Source organism: Phascolarctos cinereus, unplaced genomic scaffold (assembly GCF_003287225.1).
Source record: "Phascolarctos cinereus isolate Bilbo 61053 unplaced genomic scaffold, phaCin_HiC Scaffold_3;HRSCAF=262, whole genome shotgun sequence".
In the NCBI taxonomy this organism is placed as follows: Eukaryota; Metazoa; Chordata; class Mammalia; order Diprotodontia; family Phascolarctidae; genus Phascolarctos; species Phascolarctos cinereus.
The window spans coordinates 250,170,718-250,191,238 of record NW_027555736.1 but is presented as its reverse complement, the minus strand read 5'-3'; the positions used below and the strand labels follow the sequence as shown (position 1 = coordinate 250,191,238).

The window sequence follows — 20,521 nt, the reverse complement described above, 5'->3', positions numbered from 1 at the left end:
AGAAAGTCAGATGACACTTGGTAGCTTTCAGTGGACTACAAGGAAGTGAACACAGTTATTATGCCCAACACTATAGCCTTTCTTGACTTCATTAATTTGGTGGACTAAGTAGTCTAGGCCTAGGGTAGGTGGTATAGGATTACCAACCTTGGAAATGCTTTTTTCTCAATGAAAAAAATTCTTTTTTCATTGTGGCTGAGACTAGTTAGGAACAATTTTCTTTTACCTGAGAAGGAATCCAGCATGCAATCATTATCTTTCCCCAGGGCTACCTAAACTCTTCGGCATACTACCACAATCTGGTGGGCAGAGACCTGAAAGAAGCTTCCCTTCTTGAGGGCACTGATATACAACACTGCATTTATGATATAATATTGACTGGCTGAATGCCTAGGCCATAGATCAGATGGTAGCCATATGAAGGACAAGTTCTGGGAAATCAACACTAAAAAAATCCAGGGTCCAGCTCTCTTGGCTCTGCTAACACAATGGACCCACACTTATGAGGACTTGGCTCCTGAGGGATGCCATATGGCTTATTTTACTGTTGGTTTTTCTTACTATCATAGAGGAATATGCAACTGGACTTTAGCAGTCGTGAACTGGGTAGCAGGAGATATCTGGAAGATAGGGCTCCTGTCAGATTCTCCCAGTGTGACATGTTTTATGCAAAAAAGGCTTCTGACATCTTAGCCACTTTACTGCAGTACGACCCTGATCTACGATGGGCATGTGACTACGGAAGAAATGTCATCATTGTGCTGTGGGCCTGATGGTCCTGGTACTGCGCCTATTCATCAATGCTGCCTTATATCAGAAGGTGCATTGTAGACTGCAAAAAGTTGGCATCACCCACCACAGGACCCAGAACTCTGAGACGCAGAAGTTGGTCCTGTGAAAAGGACACTCAAAGCCTGGAATTTCTAATCTTCCTTCTTGTCGTAGTAGTTTGCTTGCAAATTTTGAAAGCTTCACTTTTTCTCCTTTCTTTTTCCTCCAACATTGCCTATGCCAGACTCCTAGCATCTCTGAGATTATGGTTGGTCAGTAATGGGGAAGATCTCTAGAAGTGCAATATTATTTACCAGAATTCCCTGACACGGGGACAGGACTAGGTTTTCCTAAGATTTCATCTCATGCAAGTGAGATTAATTTCTCGGTCTTTGAGATTTGATTGCCCAAGGGATTAAGGCTTGGGCATGGAAATGGTTTCCTGGTTACCTAAGGGTATAAAAGAGGCCCGCCCATGTGGGTTTGAAACTCTTCAAACTTGGAGGATGTCCCAAGGCCACGTGAGTCACTATACTCTGTACTGAAGACCAGACATATTTTGGTATGGAGGTGGGGGGTGGGGTACATCTCTTTAAGCTAAGTATTATGTCCTTTCCATGCCGTGGCTAAATTAAGTAAGCACATTTTTGTAAACTATTAAATGACTTATGAGGGTTTCATTTCATTCTGGTAGTGGACTTAAGCTGCCAAATTGCCAATTCTAATCCAATTCATACACCCTTTTCCTATGTGGATTTTGACAGTTTTTTTTTAAAATTCAAATGCATTGGTAATTTATAGAACACAAAAGTAATGTATTCTTCTGTTCTTTTTCCACTATAAACTATTCTATAATCCCCCTTACTCTTCTACTGTGTGCTTGACTACTTTTGCAATATCCTTAGTTTCATAACCAAATATTTGTAGTCTCCTACACATTGGTGGAGCAGCATGGAATGCCAGACCTGGAGGCAGGAAGACTTGTTGTCCTCAGTTCAAATCTAGCCTCAGACATTTATTAGCTGTGTGACCCTGGACAAGTCACTTAACCCTGTCTGCCTCAGTTTCCTCATCTATAAAATGTGCTGGAGAAGCAAATGGCAAACCACTACAGTATCTTTGCCAGGAATACCCCAAAGGGGGTCACGAACAGTCAGAAACGAGTAAACAACAATAACCTGCGCATTAGCACCCGATGATCAATGATACATTTAAAATGCAACAGCCATATTTTCAAAATGTTGATCCATAATGACAATATTCAACTGATGACAATATGAAATTGAACTAGTCATGCAGTCTAATAATCAATTGGTATATACCAAGGAAGAATAAAATAAATATGAAAATATGGAGTAATAAAAATGGCATTCCATTTGCACATTGACAGGCAAGAAAATACGTGTTCCAGTTAGCACCATCAACTAAAGGTATTTATATGGAAATGTAACACAAGGTTACAAAAAGAGTGAGTGCAGTGGAGACAATTACATAGAGAGGAAAAAAATTTTTAAATGGAACCAAAACAAATGAAATTAATACATAGAAACCAGATTTAAAACATCCAGCTGGAAAACTTAAGTAAGAGAGAAAAAGAAAATAAAATATAATGCAAAGGAAATAAGAATATATGTCAAAGAAATGCACGTCAAAATTATAAACAAATGTTTCAAGTAATAGCAAAACCAATGAGTTAAATTGAATTCTAACTCAAAGAATTAAAAGAACAAAATGACAACGCAAAAAAGTTAAATAAAAACTTTTTCAAAATTAAAAAAATAGATATTTCTAAGGCTTGTCATAGTAATGCAGGGGGAAAATCTACTTGAAACAATAGAAAGAAAGAATTAAAGCAGAATTTAAATTCCCAAATAGAGAAAAAAAGATGAAAAATTTGTCCCCAAAAGAGCCTGCATCTGTTACAAACGTTAAGGTTGGAGGTGTTTAGTGTGGCAAGGTAACCGTTACTTCCTCTCTCTGGCCCCCATCCTTATTTAGCTGGAGCCACACTTTCCCAACTCTTCTCTTTAGGCATGAGTTTCTCTAGGGCCCACCCGCTCACCACTCCCCAGAGGAGCGTTTTCTTTAAATTTTCCTCTGGAATGAGACAATAGGAAGGAGATATGCCTGAGTGTACTGAGGTAAAGTGTCTCTGAGAGAAAGGACTATCTCTCTACTTACCAAGCCTCTTTTTTTGCTAATACTCTCTCATCTCATTCTTTGTTCAGGGCAATTCATGTATATCTGGATAAATTTTTAAGCTCTTTTAGGCAATTTAATAATGTACTTTCATTTTTAAACAATTAAAATAAATTATTTAGTTCTGCACATATTTATAATCTGTCTCTCTACAAAATCTTTCCCCTTACCCTCAAACAATGAAAAAACCTGGACAAACAAAAACCCTCATCATAAACAAGCATGGTTCAGCAAAATGAACTCCCACACTGGGCTTTCCCAAAAATGTATGCTTCTCTTTCACTCTCTCTTTCTTTCTCTCTATGTCTCCCCCCCCCCCTTCATTTTAACTTTTCCTCTCTGGCAGGAGTTGAGTGGCACATTTCATCTTTAGTCTTCTAGGATCATTGGTTATTACATTTATCAGAGTTCTAAACAGTTTCAATTTTTTTCTCTAAATAATGTTTTTGTCGTTGTATAAATTGTTCTCTTAGTTCTCTGTTCACTTTACTCTGCATCAGTTCATAAAGAACTTTCCAGTTTCCTTGGAACTATAATTTCTGTAATTTCTTATAACACAATAGTGTTTTATTACATTTATATGCCACAATTTGTTTAACTGTTCTCCAATAGGATACCCTCTTGGTTTTCTTTTCTTTTTTCTTTTTTGCTTGCTACAAAAAAAAGCTACTATAAATACTTTTGTATGTATAGATCCTTTTCTTCTGTCTTTGATCTTTTTGGAATATAGGCCTCCTTCCCTTCCTTTGTCCCTCCCCCATCATGGTAATAGAAACTGTGCCTGGTCCTAGGAGCTTTGCTCATTTTTAGCCCATGGTCAAGCTGTAGTTGAAGCCATTGGACATAGAAGCTCTATACAGTGTAAGGATGGGCAGTGGCAGCCTCCCTTGCCTCTACCCCCATGCCAATCCTGATTTCTCCCAATTGCACCATCCACTAATTCCCAGGGCTCCTTGTCAGCCTTACTTTTTTCTCCCTCTCTGACGTCATACCCTCCCAAAAGGTACCTCTTGCTCTCCTTGCTTAGGGAAGAAAGGGGCTGAGCTTCCAATGTCAAAACCATTGCTCTCCAAGGACACAAACTTTGCTGAGCCCTTGGTTATAGATACTTGCAAGTAAATAAAATGTCTATGTAACTATATATCTATCTACAAAATAAATTCAAGGTAGGAAAGGCATCATGTAGGAGGTAGTATCTAGACTGTACTTTCAAGGAAGCTAGAGATTCTAAGCAGCAGAATTTTGGAGACAGTACAATCCAGGCATGGGGGAACAGCTTATGAAAAGGCACCAAGTTGGGAAAGGGAACATTTTGTGTGAGGACCAAGTTTAAGAACATGTGTGTGAGGCCCATTTAAGAATGATGAGAATAAATCTGGAAAAGTGGCCTAGGACCAAACTATGTGGAGGACTTTAAAAGGCAGTCTATCTTCACTCATAGAGGAAATAGAGAGTCACTAGAGATTTGTGAGCAAAACATAATTTGGCCAAATTTGTGTGTTAGGGATATTACTTTGGCGGTTGTGTAAAGGAGAGACATTTGAAGTAGAACAATTAGGAATCTTTTGAAATAGTGGAGGAGACAGGTGGTAAGGGCCTGAATTAAGGGGGTGACTCTGTGAGTAGAGAAAAGGGGACATGTAAGAGAATTTTTCTGGAGGTAAAATCATCAGATCTTGGCAAATGATTAGATATGGTGGATAAGGGAGAATGAAAGGTCAAGAATGACTCTCTGATTATGAATGTGGCAGCCAGAAGAATGGTGGTATTCTCAACAGAATTTGGGAAGTTCAGAAACAGAGAGATTTGGGGAGGAAGGAGTAAGTGGTCTTTTGGACAGGTTGAATTTCAAGTGCCAATAGATCTTCCAGATGGAAATGTACAATAGCTGGTTGGCAATGAGGAAATGGATAGAGTTCAGAAGAGATTAAGGCTGGCTAGATAGGTTTGACAATTCTTTGCATAGAAATGATAATTGAATTCTTAGGAGCTGAAATGATCTCTGAGAGAGGTGTAGAAAAGAGAAGAAAAGGGATCCCAGGGTAGAACTTTGGGAGTACGTGTACATTCAGGGTCTGGGATGCGATGATGATCAAGTAAAGGAGACTAAGGAGAAGTCAGTTAGGAATAGAACCAAGAGAAAAGTAACATAGAAAGCCAGAGAGGAGAGAATATCCAGGAGGACAATGTCCAATGCAATAGAGAGGTATGAAGACTGAGAAAAGACCTTGAGATTTAGTGAGAGATTATTGGTTGTTTAAACCAGACTGCATTTATGTCTAGCTTCCTGACCCTCTGCATGGAATCCTTCAGCCTATAAGTGGACTTGGGGGCAGAAGTGGCTTTTCAAACCCCATAAAAGCTTTCTGTCAAGGAGATAAGAAGAAAGTTTCTGTTCTTCCCTCTATGACTCTCCTTAACTTATAACCGTGACTCCCTCACTCAAGGACCCACCACCATCTGTCAGGTCATGAAGCCAAGCCCTGGAGTCCCGCATGGATTTCCCTTGGAAGAAGCCCAGCTCCTGCAGTGGCCTCAGCAACAGCAGTCCCCACAAGAGGCTTAGAGCCTAAACATCCAATCCCAAGCAAGGGTTGGCCCTGTCCATATAAGTTAAAATAACACACTGACTGTTTATAAGAGAAAATACTCAGTAAAATCATTGGGATGATTCCCAATGGCAGCATATCTAATCTCCCTTGGCTGCCTTTCTGGGCCTTAGGCTTCTGGTCTATTTTTATCTCTCTCACATTGATTTATAAGCCATAAATCTAAAAGACCCTGTCCCCCAAACTCCCCCCCCCCCAATCCCTGCCACTTCCTCCAGTGCCCAGTCCTACCATCAGGCTAACTGTTCAGAATTAGCATCAGTCATGGTTGTCTAAATTGACAGGCAGGGAAACTGAGGCACAGCATGCCCTAGTGACTTGCCCAGCTTCCCACAGAGAAGCAAGCAATGCAGCTGTGAGTGAGTCCCAGGAATTGAGCCAGCATTTTAACCATTAGATTACATAGCTACAGCCAGGAGAAGTGGCCCCAACTTCCACAAATTTGAACTCTGCACTAAAAGGGCTACATATCCCTTAACTCTGAGCCAAACAGTGAGGAGGGGGTATTTAGGACCTGTTCCTGCATGGATATGATTCTTGTAAGAGGCTTTCTGAAGTGGTAATCTGTAGTCATAAAGTCTTCTTGCTTCTCATTCACCACCTTCTCCACATCCATGGCAGCTCTGGACTGAGTCTCTGGAGAAGTGTGGGAGGGGGATGAAATCGATGGGCTTTGTTCAGTCCAAGGCAGCTGAGGCGTTTGCCTAGCCAGAGACACTCCTATACCCATGCTCAGCTCAGCACGCAGCGTTTCTCTAGTCCCTGGACTACGTGCCTTGGAGACGGAAGTAGGGGAGGGAGGGATTGGGTTTGAGTTGCAAACCTTCACTTTCTAGGTGCCTCAAGGGACCTACATATTTCCTATGTAGAGTTCAGTCTGTTTGCAATTAAGCCTCTCTTCTTTGCTTATTTCCGGAGAGATTAAAAATAGCAAAATCAGCTTAATCTAGGGCTGTCTGAGATAAACAAGGCCACTGTTTCCAACAGAATGAGACTATCAAGCTGTCCCTCCCTCCTGGATGGTTCACACACTGTGTGGATGGGCCATTTAAGTTTTCCTTAATGAATGGATTGGAAGTTGCAATCAAATTCTTAGCTCTTAAGATGTTGCTTCTGGACTGGAAAAGGGCTTCTTCTCTTTTTCAGCTTCCAGTCAAGACGGTGTAGAGCCTGAAACCCCTTTTCCTACCTTCTAACAATTGCTGAAAACTCACCTCCTTCATGCAACTTTCCCAGACAACCCCGATGTGAATTCAGTCACATCACTCATCTTTGTTCATGTATAGCACAGGCAGAACTCACCAGCAGTAGAATATGTGCTTCCCGTTGTTTTTTTTTTCTCCAGTAGCATGAATATACTTCATTGTCGTCCATACTCTCTATCTCAGCTCCATTTGTGACTCAAAGCATCTGTCAACAGGATAGTCAGGTTCAGGAGTGTAATCTGCGACCGTGGCAGGGAGAAGAATGAGCTAGTGGCAAAGAAGTTGAATGAGACCTAGCAGAGCATCCTAGCCAAATAACCTAACCGTCTACAGATACCAAAATAGCTGATAATGCTATGGCACCCTACAGTTCATTAAGTTTCTTCCTCAAAATAATGTAAAGTAGGTGGTATAATTACTAACATCTCCATTTCCACAGAATCTCTGAGTTGAAAGGGGCTTCACAAGATGGTAGAATTCACTCTACAACATACCTAGTAGATGACCAACTAGCCTTTCCTTGAAGATATTCAGCAAGGAGGAATCGACTTCCAAGGTAGTCCATTCCGTTTCTGGAGAGCTCTATCATTATGAAGATTTCCCTTACATCAAGCCCAAATCAGTCTCATTAGAACATCATCTTATATTTGTCATTTTTCAACTTTCATCAGTTACTCCTAGTTGTGGCCAAGCAAAACAAGTCTAATCTTGCTTCCACGTGACAGCCCTTCAGAGACTTGAAGACATTATGCCCCACTAGGTCTTTTCTTCTCTGAGCCAAACATCCCCAGATTCTTCCATGGATCCCTATACAGCAAGATCTAAAGGCCTTTTAGTACCTTGGTTGCCTTCTTCTGAATGCTCTCCAACTTCTCAATGTCCTTCCTAAAATGTGATGCCCAGAACTGAACATAGTAATCTAAATATAGTCAGATGTGAGCTGAGTATAGTGGGACTGTCATTCTTCTGGTCCTAGGCATTATGTCTTTTATCAGTGTAGACTGAGTTCACATTAGTTGTTTTGGTGACAAAACACTGTTGACTCACATTGAGCTAACACATTTGTTAAATCTCCTAGATCTTTTTCAGATACATCTCTATCTAGTTATACTTCCCACATCTTGGACTTCTTAAGTTGATTTTTTAAAGCCATGTCTAACACTTCACATTTATCCCTGTTAAATTTCACCTTGCTAGATTTGACTTGTCCATATATCTTTGGATACTAACTTTGTCAACCAATGTGTTTGAAATCCTTTCTAGCTTTGTGTTATCTGCCAAAAAAAAAAAGCATATCACTTCTGGTTGTCATGAATGTTAAAAAGCACAAGCCAAACAGATTCTAGAGAAGTTCTAGACTTCCAAGATGACTCCAAATAATTAGTGACTATACTAGCCATTCAACCAATTCTAGATTCACCTAATTGTTCTATTGTCTAACTCACATCTCATGGTCCAGTCCAGGAGAAGAACATGAGAGACTGTCAAATGCTTTGTAAGCTATATCTATGGCAGAGGTTCCTGACGTTTTTTGTATCATGGAGACCTTTGGTAGTCTTGTGAAGCCTATGGACCCTTCCTCAGAATAATATCTGTTGCCTACATTCATAATGGGAGGAAATGTTGTATTTCAGTTAGACAGTAGTGAAAATGAAGATATAACTTTTTTATCCAAGTCCACAGACCCCCTGAAATCTATGCATGAACCACAGGTTAAGAAACCTTGATCTAATAACCTTACCAAAAAAAGGAAATTAAATTTAGACTGGTATGAGCTATTCTTGATGAGTGCATGTTGTAGTGGCAGTCTCGGGGACCACTTATTTTTCTAGTTGCTCATTAGAACACCCCTTCTAGTAATACAGTCTAGAATTCTTCCAGGTATTGGAGTCAAGCCCTTTTCAGGGCTGCTCATCTACCTTTGTTGTCCGCCTGGCACTCAGCTTGTACCTGGGGCTCCAAGAAGCTTTAGCATGTGCAGCAGCCACATCATCATAAAAGTATCTTAGTAGATGGGCTAAACCAGGTTGAGGGTAACCAACAGACACCTCAAAACTGTCAGTGAGTTAGAGGGGTGTCTACCCCAAACATGTGAAGACTTCTGCCTGCAGAATGGGTGAATGAGAACAGTTGGTTCCAATGGCCATGAAAGCAGCTGAAGCAGGTGCTGTGGAATGCTTAGAGCTTGGTCAGACATTGAAGACACCAAGGTCATCCCCTGCATCCCAGGCAGTGCTGTCAGTGGTCCTGACTTTTTTCTTACCACTGGACTTCGATGAGTCTGGAAGAGAGAGTAAGGCTGATGACTTTGTACAACTCTGCCTTACTTAACATGCAAATTCACATGCAAATCAAGATATCACCCTGGGATGTCATTGGTCCTCTTTGAAAGTGAAAGGCAAATAACACATCTCTACCATCTTTCAAAGATCATTAACGATAAGTCAGCAGTTATATCTGCCAATTCTTTCAGTACCATGGGATATAGCTCATCTGGACTTGGTGACAAACTCGTTAATGGCAGTGAAGTGCTCTCCTATTAATTCTCCTACTAACAGTTTACCTTAGGAGCTGTTTTTGATCAACCTATAACAGTCTAAAAGGGGGCCATCTCCAGTCATCCTGATCTACATCTTGCTACTGAACCCAGATGACTCCAGAGGAGAAAGTGAGGCTGGTGACCTGGCACAGCCCTCATTCACTTAGATGCAATTCAATTGCAAGTCATGGCATCATTTTCCTGATGTCATGGTCCTCTCTGAGAACGAAGGACTAACCACAACAGTCCAAAAAATAACTTTCTTTTATAGAAGCAAAATAAATGTTGAGCAGCTCTACCTTTTCTGCTTTCTGTTCTGGTAGTTGTTCATTATCTACCCCCATCTGCCCCCAAACAGTAAGCACATCCCTCCTATGATTCCCTTTGTTTCTTATAATCTAGTTTTTTTTTTGGGGGGGGGCTAGGCAATGGGGTTAAGTGACTTGCCCAGGGTCACACAGCTAGTAAGTGTTATGTGTCTGAGGCCAGGTTTGAACTCAGGTCCTCCTGAATCCAGAGCTGGTGCTCTATCCACTGCGCCACCTAGCTGCCCCTCATAATCTAGTTTTTAAAAACCAACCAACTGAAAAACCTTTTTTGTTGTTGTTACTTCTGTTTTTGACACCATTGATATTAACCTCTGGCTCTCTTGTTGAATGAAGAGAAATATATATCTCACAGGTATTATATACCTAATCTCACTGAATATCGTTTTAGCCCATACTTCAGTTTTATGCAAATCAGACTTGGGTGAAAAGAATAGCCTATATTTGAAACAACTAGAGTAATGGAGTATTTGGAGTATAGGTGGGCAAGTAATTTTCTCATTTAATTTGAGTGTTGGCATAAATATGATGCTGTGAAAGATACTGTATTAACTAAATAAAAACCAAAGTAAAAGTCTTTGCCTTTTAGGGGCTTACAAATCCATACTATGGTACTTGTTAGAGCAACTATCTATAATGGGTTCTTGATCTTTCTATAGACCACAATTCAAACCAGGGCATAGGGATTATAGGTCAGATAGCCTCAAAGGGAAGTCTGGGAGGGTATAGTGATTTAAGCATTACTCTATCACCCATGATGGTGATTTCAGTAGGCAGAGAATTTGAGTTAGACTAAGGAATGGTTAGATAATAAACTTGGTATAGTCAGTATGAGCTAATAAGAAACTTCTCCCAGGAATTGCCCTAAGGGCCAGGCTTTTCATTAATAATCATCTAGTCGGGAGAGACCTCCTGAGAAGAATATAAGGGTTACCCAACCTACCTCGAAGCTAGGTGGTGTGGTGGATAAAGTGCAGGGCCTGGAGTTGGGAAGACTCATCTTCCTGAGTTCAAATCTGGCCTCAGATGCATACTAGCTGTGTGACCCTGGGCAAGTCACTTAACCCTGTTTGCCTCAGTTTCCTTATCTGTAAAATGAGCTAGACGAGGAAATGGCAAAGCACTCCAGTAATCTCTGCCAAGAAAACCCCAAATGGGATCACAAAAAGTCAAACATAACTGAACAACAATGCACAATTTACTCCTCTCAGGCGTCTCAGACCTGGTAAAATTCCTAACTTCATTTAGGCTGCCTCAACTTGGGGTGACTGAGGAACACAGAGCCCATGCTGGCGGAGTGACAGGAATACTGGGATAGCAATGCTCTCCATGTCTTCTCATATCTCTTCTTCAGAACCATACCTTTTGCATATCAGGAAAGAAAGTTAGTTACTTGCATACCTATACTTCAAATACTCCATTACTCTAGGTATGATACTCACCTGAAAAAACGGACAGAGTAGGACAGGAGGTGGTGCAAATGCTTTGCATTTCAGAGAGGGAAGTAGTCAGGATGACAAGACGCCCCCCCCCACCCCAGGTGCTGAGATGGCCTGGTTCAGGTGCCTGGTGTCTAGATGAACAAGAAATTTGGGTTTGTGGATTAAATCCTATAAATGAAGACTAGCAAGGATGTCCCAGCCAAGGACGAGTGGAGGGAGGTGGAATGGGACACAGCACATATCCTAATGAATCTGTAAGGAGAGGGTCTAGAAGCCTACAAGAGGGAATGTCCTAAGGCTACTCCTTACAATAAGATGAGATAATATTTTAAAGATCTTTGTAAACCTTCAAAGCGCTACATAAATCCTAGCCATTATTATGGTTGTTGTTTATTGTTATTATTATGATGATGATGATGATAGAAACAAATAGCCAGGAAATGAAAGCAGAGAGGAAGAATGAGACAAACTCAGTCTGTTGTTAGGCTGAGAGGCTTCCCCCACAACTCCCCATGGAGTTAGGGCTATCAATGCTGAGCCTGAAGAACCATGACACTTTGATAATAAGGTGGACAGGCAGCACAGGGTAAGTGGGTAAAAGATGGAAGCAGGGCATCATGGAACACCCTCATAAGTACTGTGGTGAGGGAACTGGGTAGTCCAACTTTGGCAGGTTGGGTCTAGCCAGGTTGCTGTGTAACCCTTAGTTGCCATTACTAAGTTAACCAATAAGATAGGCACCAGACCAGGTATCAGAGTAGGGATAATAGCCACCAAGAAATTAGATCAGTTACAATTTAAATTCCCATGGCAGCCAGGTAAGAAGATTCTCCACTAGCTTCTTTGACCATTGTATGATGCTGCAAATCAGGTCAATCTAACTGAGAACAAGGTTAAGTGCCTGGAAAAACTAAGGATGGATTTGTTGCACTGGGTGATATAACTAATTACCTTAATGGGGCCCAACAGGGGGATCCTATTCTCTATCAGAGGGACTTTCCAGTGCTCTATTTACCATATCATAAAAGAAGTATCTTCAAGCAAAATGGACCCACTTCTTCAGAGAAGGTAAAATTCAACTCCAGAAGCCTCTGCATATAAATGGAAACAGATAACTTGGTTTGATGTCGAAATATTTTGCCAAAAAATTACTCAGACAAGCTAGAGTACTGAGAAAATCAGTTAGGAAAAAAAGTAATTGAAGAAATGTATTGTAACGTAATTGAACGTGTTGGAAACCAAGCTGTATACTCTCTCTTGCTGGACAGACTTCCTCCTACAACCAATGGCTCTACTGAATACTAGGGCCATTTCCCTCAGTGGGTGTTTCCTTCTCAATGAATGGTTCAGGGATGAGGATCTTCATGGAAGATTGATGCTTAATAGACACATGGTTAGATCACAGACATAGCAGCTAGTAGGAATCAATAAAGAGCATACACTAAAGAGATGACTTAAAGGCCTTTGGATACCTGATTATCCAATAGGGGGATATCTCCTGAGAAATATATAAGGGCTACCCTACCTACACCTCATTGTCTTCTCAGATCTGATAAAACCCCAAGATCCATGCAAGCTATCTCCATCTGAGATCATAAGGGTGAATAAGAAAATTGTGGGGAGCTGTGCTCTTGTCATGAATCTTTTAACTAAGCCAAGCCCTCCCTTCCCCCACTTTGTTCAACCATGCAGCCTACTGTGGTGAGCTAAGAGGGCAATCTCTTGAGCATGTGCCAGAGAGACCCTGGCAAGACCCTGGGCTGGTGGCTTTAGTAGAGTGCCACCTAGCAAGCAAGTTATATGCTCTGATGTTGTCTCTGGGCACTGATCCCTGATTGTCAGCTCTCCAGACCTGGCTTATTGCACTAGTCTTTGCCCTCTGCTCCAGAGCACTGTGGCTTTGGGGAGTGCTCGTCTTGAGCTTGCCTCCTCATCATCTGATTTCTGACCACCAGCAGATGGAGTCTCAGAAATCAACAGCCACTTGACCATATGCCAGGAAGGGAGCCACAGTCCACCTGCAGCAGCTTTTTGCTCCCTGCACCCCATATGGTGGAAGGGAAGTCTCTCTCAGGAGACTCTCCTCCCATGCTGTATCTTCCTGTACCAAAGCAGGCTCCCTCCTAGGCAAAACCCACCTCTTGCCTGGCTTCTTTCACTGCTGTTCCTTTGCATTCCCCTGAAATTCAGAGCAGGGGGGAAGGGCAGAGTGATTTTTCTTCAGGACCCCAAATTACCATCACCATGGGCGTTGGTGTAAATAATAATTTGAAGATAAGAGGACACAGTCTGAGCCCCGGGTACAAATGCAATATAGTGTAAAATATAAACAAGATAGAGCAGGCCATAGTTTCTTTTGGCAGTCAATGGGGTATCTTGGGAAGATGAAAGGTTGGACTGTTTTCTCCCTGCTGTATCTCTCTGTACTAGATTGGTTTCCATCTTTGGCAGAGGCCAAATCTACCCCCACCCCCAACTGCCCAGGAAGCCTCCTTTTGTCCTTCAGTTTTAGCATTTGGAATCAGTTAGGAAACCTTCTGAATTCTGTTTGGGTGTGAATGACTTTTCCATTAGTCTTTAGGGAGTGAGGGAAAGGTAAACAATACTACCTGTCCTTTGCTTATACAGAACAGGTATTGATCCATAACCCTTGGTGAGTGGAAGGTAAGCTATCATAGTACCTTCTAGAGGAGACATTAAAAGGAGAAGTGGAGGATAAAATCTCAGTAGAGAGGTGGCTAGGTGGCACAATGAATAGAGCACCGACTCTGGAGTCAGGAAGACCTGAGTTCAAATCCAGCCTCAGATACTTGACACTTCCTAGCTGTGTGACCCTGGGTAAGTCATTTAAACCTGATTGCCTCACCAAAAAAAAAAAATCTGAATAGAAGTCTTTGGCAATATTAACAAATAACAATATTAGCTACTTTCCATATTTAGCAATGCAAATAAGCAACAAGTATTTATGAAATGTCTGCTATGAGCAAGGCACAAAGAAAGATCTGACATAGACTCTATTCTTAAGGAGGATACAACTTTGAATTTAATGGGGTGCGGGGTGTGTGGTTATAGGTTGTGGAGAGATGATAAGAGTACCAAAGATGACAATTACCAAAAAAAACCCTAACACATAGGGGAGAGTGAGGTGTGTACCTATTCGAAGTCCAGGCAAAGTGAGAAGTTTGAGGGCAGAGAAATCAGTTGTACCTGGGAGGATCAAGAGAACGCAGTAACGTATTGTTATTTTAAGAGGCAGTGTGGCACAGTAGAAATGGAGGCAGGAGACCTGGATTTGAATCCTGGCTCTAACATTTGCAAGCTGTGTAACCATGGGCACCTCATTCAATTTTCCTGAAGGTCAGTTTTCATATTTTTAAAATGAGAATAATAATACTTATAGTGCCCACCCTATTAGGTGGTTATGAAGAATATTTTGCAAATGTTAAAGTACTAGGTAAATGTAAATTATTATTATTATTGCCATTAATAATATGGTAAGAAACCCAACTCCTCTGTTGGAGTAGGTTTCTTATTGATTATTCAGGACTCCCTTTAACTGTGATTATACATGGAAAATTCTTCAAGTGAATATAGCTACAATCCAGAAAAGTATCATCTTGAACTTGACTGGTCACTGTTTTAAGGAACATGAAGACAGTAAAACTTGCCCCTTTAGGACCCTTTGGTATGAGCCTTTATTCAGTGGATAGTGGGCAGGACTTACAATACTAGCCAGCTAATACTGACCGGCCTTATGTGAATAGTAAAATATAGGGATTGTCTTTTCCATTGAAATTTCTTGAGGGTCCAGCTGCATCAACAACATTTACTCTTTTATGCTTTTTCCTGCATAACAATGCCAAAAAATAGGTGTAACCCCATAAAGTGAATTAACTAGAATTGACCAGCATTTTGTTGACTGGTGCTTCTAAGCCCAAAATTTCCACTTTGAGGAATCCTTGCCTTTAGTAATCCTCTGAAGCGTTTTGTTTTTTTCAGAAAATTCGTAATTTTATTGATTTGTTCTGCTTTTATGCTTCATTTCTAAATATATCCCATCTCCCTCCCTTGCTCCAAAAAGTCATCCTTTGTAACAAAGGAAAACCATCTGACAATATGCAATATTTCATGCCCATAGTCTCTTACTTCTTCAAAGAAGGGAAAGAATTGTATTTTTCCATCTCTCCCAGGACAACCTTGGTCTTTATACTTACGTAACATTCAGTTTGGTTGTTATTTCCATTTATATTGTTGTAGCCATGGTGTTTATTGTGTTCCTGGTTCTGCTTATATCACTCTGCATCAGTTCATATGTTTTCCTAGTCTTCTCTGAATTCTCTGAAGCACATTTTTTTTTATAAAATGAGAAGAAGAATGTGAGGCAATTGAGGTATTACAAAAAGAATATTGGGTTAGAAGACACTATATATATGTGTATATCTATCTATCTATCTATCTATCTATCTATCTATCTATCTATCTATCTATCTATCTATCTAATCTATCTCCTAAGCACAGTTTGGAGAAGTGGGAACAGATCATAGGATCGTAGAGTTAAAGTGGTGTCCCATACCCTTACCTCCATAATGAGAGAGAGCCCAGAGTCTGCAGTGGAGACCCAACCAAAGGTGTGAACTGGGTGTGAACAAGGCCTAGGTAGCTCTAGTGAATCAGCCAACCAATGAATAGCATTTTTACTAGGTGTGAAAAAGTGCTTGGTCAATTTGGAAAGATAGGAGGCAGCTGGATAAATGAAATGACACTTCATAGGAAGTCTATTGGGATTGACTGAGGAAACTTAGTCACACCCTGTGGGTCTTGTATAAAATAGCAGACCCATTCAGAACCAAGGAGATTCCAGCATTGTGTGAAGAGATCTCATTTACTAAGATAAGGTCAAAATGGATACATGACCTATATATAAAGAAAGATTTTACAAGAAAATTAGAAGACCGTGGAACATATTACTTATCAGACTTATGGATAGGCAAATAATTTATGAATAAATAAGAGATAGAGAGCAAAATTAGGTGTAAAATAAATCATTTTGAATGCATTAAATTAAAAAGGTTTTGTACAAATAAAACCAATGTAGCCAAGATCAGAAGGAAACCTGAAAACTGGGGGAAAAAATTTGTAGACAGTTTACCAGATAAAGGTCTCATATCAAAAATATACAAAGAACTTTGTCAAATCTATAAGAATGCAAGTCATTCTCCAATTGATAAATGGTCCCTTCTGAGTTAATATGCTATCTCTTCTGCATGTGTAATGTAGGGACCTAGTTATTTTCTTTTTTTTTTTACCATTAGAATGTGAGTTCAATCTGCCCCCCATTCCCTAACTTTCCTGACTCTCTTTGTGTGTTGTCTCCTTCTTTAGATTGTAAATTTGTTGAGGGCAGGGACTTTTTTTTTATTCATTGTATCCACAATGCTTAGCACAGTGCTTATGATAGGTATTAAATAGATATTTAGTGGATTGGATTGAAGGCAAGGACTGTTTTTTGCCTTTGTTTGTATCCTCAGGCATTAGCAGTGTCTGACACATAATAATCACTTAATAATATTTGTGTCTAATGGTAGCCATCTCTGGGACAGGGAAGGGGAAAGGAAGAAAAAAAGGGGGTGGGAATTACATGATTAATTGTATATTTAACAGGAACAGCAAGTTGTGCATAATAGATTTGCAGTCTTGTGTGTAATCATCTCTTTTTTATTATATTATATTGTAGAAATGCTTGTTTTAGTCCATAAATTAAAAATGAGTTTTTTTTTAAAGAAGAAAAGAAAATAAGGGCAGGTGGGTGGTGCCAGGATAGTGGAAAGAGTCAGGAAGACTCATTTTCCTGAATTCAAATCTGAACTCAGATACTTACTATCTGTGTGATTCTGGGCAAGTCACTTAACCCTGTTTGCCTTAGTTTCTTTGTCTGTAAAATGAGTTGGAAAAGGAAATGACAAACCTTGCCAAGTATCTTTGCTGAGAAAACCCCAAATGGGGTCACAGAGAATAACACGAGACTGAAATAACTAAATGACAATCACAAAAGCACTTAATTAACACTCGATGACTGAGTACTAACGCACACTGTTTGGACAAATCACTTAATTTTTCAGTGCTCTGGGCAACTCCCTAAGATTCACATAAGACTATAAATTGTAGAGTAGGTGCCAATCTACATTGGTAGAGTGAGTTCCCTACATGGATAAAACCACAGAATCAGTCCAAAAAATGTGCAAAAAAGGGTCAAATTTGAGTGAGCCACCATTCCTTTCAGTCAGTAGGCATAAGTTCATGACGCAGCTGAATTGTGTCTATTTGTTGTGACCATTTGTTACATTTGAACATTGAGTGTTTAAATTTAAATTTAAACAGTTTTTATGTGGTTGTTTAAAATCCCGTAATATCTGCTATATATCTCAGCATCACTCATCTTGTTAAGTAAAATGTAATAATCTAGCTTCCAAAAAACTTCAGCTTTTAAAACATTGAAATAACTCGAGATATGTTATAATCATTTGAGATTTTCAATCATTAAGGTTACTTGTCTCAAATTGTTTATCTTCAAATCATATCCTTTCATGATGGATAAAATATATTACTGATTTGAAGAGAAAATTTACTGGAGCACTTAAAAATAGAATGAGCAAAGACAATAGACATAGTTTAAGGAGTAGAAATGAAGAAACACAAGGAAAAAGATCGAAAACCCAGAAAATATGGAGAGGAAAGAATATTGCTTACTTTTTATGAATACTTTAGCTACAGATAGAATTAAACCTAATCAACTGAAATTATACTTTGAAAGCACATATGCAGAATATTTTGGCAAGGAAACAGAATTTTCCCTGACAAAATTAGATGTTTTTAATAAGCAAAACAAAACTTTCTCTAAAAAATATGTTTATAACATTAAGAAGATTGCTTGCATCATGTAAGGTTGTTTACATAATTGCTAAGTATATAAAAAGCTTCATTTGATGAGGGAAAATGTATTGATATGATTAAAAAGTTGCTTGGTAGATCATATGAAAAACAACTCTGGAGGGTTCTTCTTGCAGATACAGTAATATATAAATATTACTTGGTTCACTTTGTGAACAGTCTCACCATTCTCTTTTTCACTGCGAGTTGAAAAATCGGCAGATGTAGTTAAAGATGCTTATTTGATTACATATATATGTGTGTTTTTGAAGGTGATGTTGGAGTAGGTCTGTCACTTTGCAATCCTGTTGATGGCCATGCTCCAACAAGAGAAATTTTCTATATAAATTGATGGATTTTTAAAATAAAAGTGATATAATTGGGGAGAATTGTGTTGGACTCTACAAGGACTCAACTCAGTCAGTGTTTGGATGAAATCTAGGTCTATAAGCCTTAGTTTAAATTTAAACATAGCCCTTTGTGCAATTTGGAAACACTGCATGCTTCACAATTACTTATATTGAAAAAAAAATTAGTGAGGAGCTACACACAGTTTTCCAGGTTGCTTTAAGCTTAAAAAAAAAAAGCAGCTCCTTCAAATAAAGTCTATTTGCAAAACTGTATGAAAATATAGAGGAAGGGAACAAAACATGGGCTTTCTTGTGCCAAAGAACTTTGAAGAGTGCTTGAACTAAATAAGAAATTACTGTTTCTCTTAATGATAATAATAAAGATAATGCAAATGCATTTTACAATAAAAATGTCTTCCCTAAATCTGGATGTTTTTGAAAAACCGAATACTCCAAATCAATGAAAGGTCCTCAAATGTACCTTTGGTCTAGAAAGATAATGTGTCTACCAAGATGAAAGTTAGAGAGAGTTATGTATAGTAAATTCACAAAATAATATTTTTTAATGATTCCCAATTTTAAAAAAACACCTGTCTGTAAGTGAAATGAAAAAAAACCCCCCAGGTCTGCTTATTAGTCATTTTATTTGTCTACAGAAACAAATTTTTTTAAAAGACCCAGATATGTCTAAATATCAACAAATAAGGAACTCGTTCACTGTGGACAGATACGATACATTTGCTCTTAGTCCATTGGAAAAGGAATGAATAATAGACATTAGTATATTTGTACATTGCAATAAACTTTGACCTTGAAAATCTTAATATAAAGAATAAGTAAAATAATTACATAAAGAGTTATATAAAGAATAAAGAATTCTCTGAGTTGTCAAACAAAATGGTGCAAATTTTATTGACATTAGTAATATATTGTTTGTGTAAATAGGATTTTCTATTCTAGCTGAAAGACAAAATATCAATTCTCATTAGTGTTTGAAAAAGAATTATTAGCGGCAATATCATCAATGATCTATATTCCAAGAAACTTTTCTTCCTCAGCCTACTCAACAGAATAATAATATCATTTGTATGTCTATTAATTTTATGAGGGCTTTTGGGGGACTAGACATACACATGATTCCTAAGGTATTCCTGGTGAGGAAACTCCTACTACCAGTACAGATGGTCCACACTTTATGGTGTTAGATTGCTGTCTAGGGCACCGAGAACTTAAATGACATACAGTCACACAGCCAACATATGTTGGAAGAGGGATTTTAACCCAAGTCTCTCTTGCTTTCTTTTTTTTTATATTGTAAACATAAAAAACTGTAAAAGATTTTTAACAATAAATATCTGCATATATATAGTGGTTTTATTGCATGTTTAAGATTTGTGTTGTTATAAAATGGTAATAAATTCTTAATTTTATTAGGATAAAATACTAGCCAATACAATTATTTGTATAGATTGTTTTATGAAGTGTGACATGGTGTGAGAATTTTTGAAGGGGAAAAAAAAGTATTGTCACCACCTAAAGTTTGGAAAACACTGCTTTAAGCCCTTCTTATGTTCACTATACCCAGGAAGCTTGGGAGGTACAAAGACCTTATACCTATATGGTATAAGGCCTATGCCTTGCTTTCAAGACGGTTATAAAATGAATTTGAAAGATCTCCCATTCCCCAAGTGCCTAGTAGAGTATTAGACAGGTAGGAGATGTTCATGCTTATGATTCATTGGTTGTTTTCTAATTCTCCTCATTCTTGAACCAGAGAAAGACAGGAATAAATTCCAAGGGTTTTTTATACATTGTCCTTCAATGAGTAACTGGTGAGCCTATGTTCTTTGACACCCTCTCCTTTTATGTATCTTTCAAGGTATAGAAATATTGATAGTAATTCACATTTCTACAACCTTTAAAGTTTACAAAGCATGTTCCTTGTAACTGCACTATAAGGCAAGCAGTGAAAGTATCATTACTCTCATTTGACAGATGAGGAAACAGTTCAAAGAATGAAAGGATTCAAATCCACATCTCCTCCCTCCAAGTCAAGTATTTTTTCTGCTCTAACAGGTACCACTATAAATCCTTGCAGCCAGGTGACCCCTTCTCCTTGTGAAACCACAGGTTGAACATGAAACATTCAACTG

At 39.1% G+C, this 20,521-nt stretch overlaps 1 long non-coding RNA gene across 1 annotated transcript in view; it reads left to right on the top strand.

Annotated features, from left to right (window-relative positions):
• Positions 1-1,268: 1,268 nt before the first annotated feature.
• Positions 1,269-20,521, top strand: part of LOC144456367 (uncharacterized) — a 37,050-nt gene continuing 17,797 nt past the window's right edge. The window contains exon 1 of the long non-coding RNA XR_013485470.1: positions 1,269-1,333. This is a non-coding gene — a long non-coding RNA (uncharacterized LOC144456367). The remainder of the gene's footprint in view (positions 1,334-20,521) is intronic.